This window comes from Carex rostrata, unplaced genomic scaffold (assembly GCF_964058835.1).
Source record: "Carex rostrata unplaced genomic scaffold, lpCarRost1.2 SCAFFOLD_39, whole genome shotgun sequence".
Classification (NCBI taxonomy): domain Eukaryota; kingdom Viridiplantae; phylum Streptophyta; class Magnoliopsida; order Poales; family Cyperaceae; genus Carex; species Carex rostrata.
Genome location: NW_027601187.1, coordinates 17,501 through 22,500, shown reverse-complemented (window position 1 = coordinate 22,500; position 5,000 = coordinate 17,501).

Sequence of the window (5,000 nt, the reverse complement as noted above, 5' to 3'; positions counted from 1 at the left end):
ACGCTTAGGCGCCCCAATGAACCGTGTTTCGCCGGCTTTACGGCTGGGGATTTCAACCCGCTCGGTCTCTGCGGGGCGCCTCCACGCTTAGGCGCCCCAATGAACCGTGTTTCACCGGCTTTACGGCTGGGGATTTCAACCCGCGCGGCTACCCGCATCGGCCTTACGGGCGAAACTCCACGCGGAGTCACCCTGCCCGACCGCTTTTCGCCGGCTTTACGGCTGGGGATTTCAACCCGCATCGGTCTTACGGGCGCCTCCACGCTTAGACGCCCTGCCCCACCGTGTTTCGCCGGCTCTACGGCTGGGGATTTCAACCCGCGTGGTCCGTGTTTTTCGGTAACATATTCGTGTTCCTTGCCCCCGACGGGCCGTGTTTTTCGGTAGCTGCACCGTGTTTTTTGCCCCGCTCAACCGTGTTTTTTGCCCCCGCTCAACCGTGCTTACTGCCCCCGCTCAACCGTGTTTTTTCGGTAACATAATCGTGTCTTCGGGTAACATAATCTTGTTTTTCGGGCCATTTTACACCGACGGAGGCACCCACAGGGGCCATGTACACCCCGCTTGGCATGTACATGAGGGGCTGCCTGTTCCAAAAATCCTTCCCCCCTATAGGGGAATATGCATTTTGGGTCTCCAGCCACGCCCAGGGTTACCACCCCCTGGAAATCCCCCAGGTTTACCCCCCATTTTATGTGGATGCATAGATTCAGACCGCCCTGCTCCACCGCTTTTGGCCATTTTTGCCCAACGTTAGCCGCTTCGGCGTGCCGCTGGACTGTTTTCGGGCCTTTTTCACCGACGCTTGGCCGTATCCGCTTAGTTTTCCCCAACGCTTGGCCGCATCCGCTTAGTTTTCCCCCGCTGGACTGTTTTCGGGTCATTTTTGCCCAACGTTAGCGGCTTCCGCTTGCCGCTGGACTGTTTTCGGGCCCTTTTTCACCGACCCTTGGCCGTATCCGCTTAGTTTTCCCCAACGCGTGGCCGCATCCGCTTAGTTTTCCCCCGCTGAACTGTTTTCGGATCACTTTTGCCCAACGTTAGCCGCTTCCGCTTGCCGCTGGACTGTTTTCGGGCCAATTTCCACCGACTCTTGGCCGTATCCGCTTAGTTTTCCCCAACGCGTGGCCGCATCCGCTTAGTTTTCCCCCGCTGAACTGTTTTCGGGTCAGTTTTGCCCAACGTTAGCCGCTTCCGCTTGCCGCTGGACTATTTTCGGGCCAATTTCCACCGACTCTTGGCCGTATCCGCTTAGTTTTCCCCAACGCGTGGCCGCATCCGCTTAGTTTTCCCCCGCTGAACTGTTTTCGGGTCAGTTTTGCCCAACGTTAGCCGCTTCCGCTTGCCGCTGGGCTGTTTTCGGGCCAATTTCCACCGACACTTGGCCGCATCCGCTTAGTTTTCCCCAACGCGTGGCCGCATCCGCTTAGTTTTCCCCCGCTTAACTGTTTTCGGGTCACTTTTCCCCAACGTTAGCCGCTTCCGCTTGCCGCTGGGCTGTTTTCGGGCCATTTTTCCCCAACACTTGGCCGTATCCGCTTGGTTTTCCCCAACGCGTGGCCGCATCCGCTTAGTTTTCCCCCGCTGAACTGTTTTCGGGTCACTTTTGCCCAACGTTAGCCGCTTCCGCTTGCCACTGGACTGTTTTCGGGCCAATTTCCACCGACTCTGGGCCGGATCCGCTTAGTTTTCCCCAACGCTTGGCTGCATCCGCTTAATTTTCCCCAGCTGAACTGTTTTCGGGTCACTTTGTCCCAACGTTAGCCGTTTCCGCTTGCCGCTGGACTGTTTTCGGGCCATTTTCCACCGACTCTTGGCCGTATCCGCTTGGTTTTCCCCAACGCTTGGCTGCTTCCGCTTAATTTCCCCCAGCTGAACTGTTTTCGGGTCACTTTTGCCCAACGTTAGCCGTTTCCGCTTGCCGCTGGACTGTTTTCGGGCCATTTTTCACCGACACTTGGCCGTATCCGCTTAGTTTTCGCCAACAATTGGCTGCATCCGCTTAATTTTCCAAGCTATACTGCTTTCGGGTCAGTTTTGCCCAACGTTAGCCGCTTCCGCTTGCCGCTGGGCTGTTTTCGGGCCATTTTCCACCCACGCTGGCACCGACGGGGCCATGTACACCCACGCGCGTGTACATGAGGGGGCACCCATTTTTGAAAACCTTGCCCCCCTATAGGGGAATATGCATTTTGAGGCTCTAGCCACGCCCAGGGTTACCACCCCCTGAAAATCCCCCAAGTCAAAATCACCCATGTAAAATATTCAAAAAAATCTCAAAAAATCACAAAAAATTTATAAAATCAAATAAATTCAAAAAAAAAAAAAATTTCAAAAATTCAAAAAAAATTCAAAAAATTCAAAAAAATTCAAAAAAATTCAAAAATTTCAAAAATTCAAAAAAAGTCCAAAAACCCAAAAAAACTTCAAAAATTTCAAAAATTCAAAAAAATTTCAAAAAAAATTTCAAAAATTTGCCCCGCTGAACTGTTTTCGGGTCACTTTTGCCCAACGTTAGCCGCTTCCGCTTGCCGCTGGACTGTTTTCGGGCCAATTTCCACCGACTCTTGGCCGTATCCGCTTAGTTTTCCCCAACGCGTGGCCGCATCCGCTTAGTTTTCCCCCGCTGAACTGTTTTCGGGTCACTTTTGCCCAACGTTAGCCGCTTCCGCTTGCCGCTGGGCTGTTTTCGGGCCAATTTCCACCGACACTTGGCCGCATCCGCTTAGTTTTCCCCAACGCGTGCCCGCATCCGCTTAGTTTTCCCCCGCTGAACTGTTTTCGGGTCACTTTTGCCCAACATTAGCCGCTTCCGCTTGCCGCTGGACTGTTTTCGGGCCAATTTCCACCGACTCTTGGCCGTATCCGCTTAGTTTTCCCCAACGCGTGGCCGCATCCGCTTAGTTTTCCCCCGCTGAACTGTTTTCGGGGCACTTTTGCCCAACGTTAGCCGCTTCCGCTTGCCGCTGGGCTGTTTTCGGGCCAATTTCCACCGACACTTGGCCGCATCCGCTTAGTTTTCCCCAACGCGTGGCCGCATCCGCTTAGTTTTCCCCCGCTTAACTGTTTTCGGGTCACTTTTCCCCAACGTTAGCCGCTTCCGCTTGCCGCTGGGCTGTTTTCGGGCCATTTTTCCCCCACACTTGGCCGTATCCGCTTAGTTTTCCCCAACGCGTGGCCGCATCCGCCTAGTTTTGCCCCGCTGAACTGTTTTCGGGTCACTTTTGCCCAACGTTAGCCGCTTCCGCTTGCCGCTGGACTGTTTTCGGGCCAATTTCCACCGACTCTTGGCCGTATCCGCTTAGTTTTCCCCAACGCGTGGCCGCATCCGCTTAGTTTTCCCCCGCTGAACTGTTTTCGGGTCACTTTTGCCCAACGTTAGCCGCTTCCGCTTGCCGCTGGGCTGTTTTCGGGCCAATTTCCACCGACACTTGGCCGCATCCGCTTAGTTTTCCCCAACGCGTGCCCGCATCCGCTTAGTTTTCCCCCGCTGAACTGTTTTCGGGTCACTTTTGCCCAACGTTAGCCGCTTCCGCTTGCCGCTGGGATGTTTTCGGGCCATTTTTCCCCCACACTTGGCCGTATCCGCTTAGTTTTCCCCAACGCGTGGCCGCATCCGCTTAGTTTTCCCCCGCTGAACTGTTTTCGGGTCACTTTTGCCCAACGTTAGCCGCTTCCGCTTGCCGCTGGACTGTTTTCGGGCCATTTTTCACCGACACTTGGCCGTATCCGCTTAGTTTTCGCCAACAATTGGCTGCATCCGCTTAATTTTCCAAGCTATACTGCTTTCGGGTCAGTTTTGCCCAACGTTAGCCGCTTCCGCTTGCCGCTGGGCTGTTTTCGGGCCATTTTCCACCCACGCTGGCACCGACGGGGCCATGTACACCCACGCGCGTGTACATGAGGGGGCACCCATTTTTGAAAACCTTGCCCCCCTATAGGGGAATATGCATTTTGAGGCTCTAGCCACGCCCAGGGTTACCACCCCCTGAAAATCCCCCAAGTCAAAATCACCCATGTAAAATATTCAAAAAAATCTCAAAAAATCACAAAAAATTTATAAAATCAAATAAATTCAAAAAAAAAAAAAAATTTCAAAAATTCAAAAAAAATTCAAAAAATTCAAAAAAATTTAAAAAAATTCAAAAATTTCAAAAATTCAAAAAAAGTCCAAAAACCCAAAAAAACTTCAAAAATTCAAAAAAATTTCAGAATTTCAAAAAAAATTTCAAAAATTTGCCCCGCTGAACTGTTTTCGGGTCACTTTTGCCCAACGTTAGCCGCTTCCGCTTGCCGCTGGACTGTTTTCGGGCCTATTTCCACCGACTCTTGGCCGTATCCGCTTAGTTTTCCCCAACGCGTGGCCGCATCCGCTTAGTTTTCCCCCGCTTAACTGTTTTCGGGTCACTTTTCCCCAACGTTAGCCGCTTCCGCTTGCCGCTGGGCTGTTTTCGGGCCATTTTTCCCCAACACTTGGCCGTATCCGCTTAGTTTTCCCCAACGCGTGGCCGCATCCGCTTAGTTTTCCCCCGCTGAACTGTTTTCGGGTCACTTTTTCCCAACGTTAGCCGCTTCCGCTTGCCGCTGGACTGTTTTCGGGCCAATTTCCACCGACTCTGGGCCGGATCCGCTTTGTTTTCCCCAACGCGTGGCCGCATCCGCTTAGTTTTCCCCCGCTTAACTGTTTTCGGGTCACTTTTCCCCAACGTTAGCCGCTTCCGCTTGCCGCTGGGCTGTTTTCGGGCCAATTTCCACCGACTCTTGGCCGGATCCGCTTAATTTTCCCCAGCTGAACTGTTTTCGGGTCATTTTAGCCCGACGGGGGCACCGACGGGACTGTTTTCGGGCCATTTTGCACCGACGCTTGGCCGCATGCGCTCAGTTTTGGGGCCATTTTTCACTGACGGCTGGCCGCATCCGCTTAGTTGCCCCCGCTTTGCTGATTTTTGCGCCGTTTTTTTTGTTGAACTTCAGGTTTCAAACTTCCAATTTTTTTCCAA